We start from the raw sequence: 796 nt of genomic DNA on the forward strand, positions 1-796 counted from the left end.
TTGTCACATCCCTAGCTTCAGGCATTGCTCTAGGCTAGCTTCATGTTTGCATCATGTTTAAATTTTGCCTAAGATTGAAATGGGGATGTTCAAACCCTAGCATTAAATCAACTCAACTAGGGTGAATTAAAATCTTTTCAATAAACCCAAAAGGTTCCTAAGAAAAGTTCATGATTTCTGGTTAAGGTGGAAACCTCTGCCAAAAATGATGATTATATTCTTAGGTCATTTTTGGATTTTTGAATTAAATCTTATAGTATTTGCATTTGGGCAATTAAATGCTATATAATATTTTAAATGTCCAAATAATTATGAACTTAAGTGGGGGCTGTTGGAAATATTACAAACAGATCCCACAATTATTTTCAGGGTTTTTGAAAATGCCTTAGCATTTTAATTAAGTTAAAACAAATGTCATAAATAGAAAACAGTAACTAAAATAGAAAACAGAGAGGGAAGAGAAACCTTACCTGGCGCCACCACCGGCCCAGCTCCCCCCCAGCCGGCCCAGCCCACCTCCTCCTCCTTTGTCCTCTTCCTCCTCTGCCAGGAGGACGAACAGAGGCGAGGCGTGGCGCTCGCCGATGCTGCCTCGGCCACCTCCTGCTTCCCCCCCTGGCCACCTCCTGCTTCCTCTCGTTGCCCTGGACCCCGTCCGCGATGCCACGCACCCCCCCAGGCCTCTCACTCTCTCCCCGAGCTCCTCTCCTCCTCTGGCTCTCTCGCACGCAGCCACCGAACACACCCGCCGCCGCCGACGAGCTCTCTCGTGGCCACCGGCCACCCCTAGCCTCTC

The sequence above is a fragment of the Triticum dicoccoides genome, chromosome 5B (genome assembly GCF_002162155.2).
Source record: "Triticum dicoccoides isolate Atlit2015 ecotype Zavitan chromosome 5B, WEW_v2.0, whole genome shotgun sequence".
Classification (NCBI taxonomy): domain Eukaryota; kingdom Viridiplantae; phylum Streptophyta; class Magnoliopsida; order Poales; family Poaceae; genus Triticum; species Triticum dicoccoides.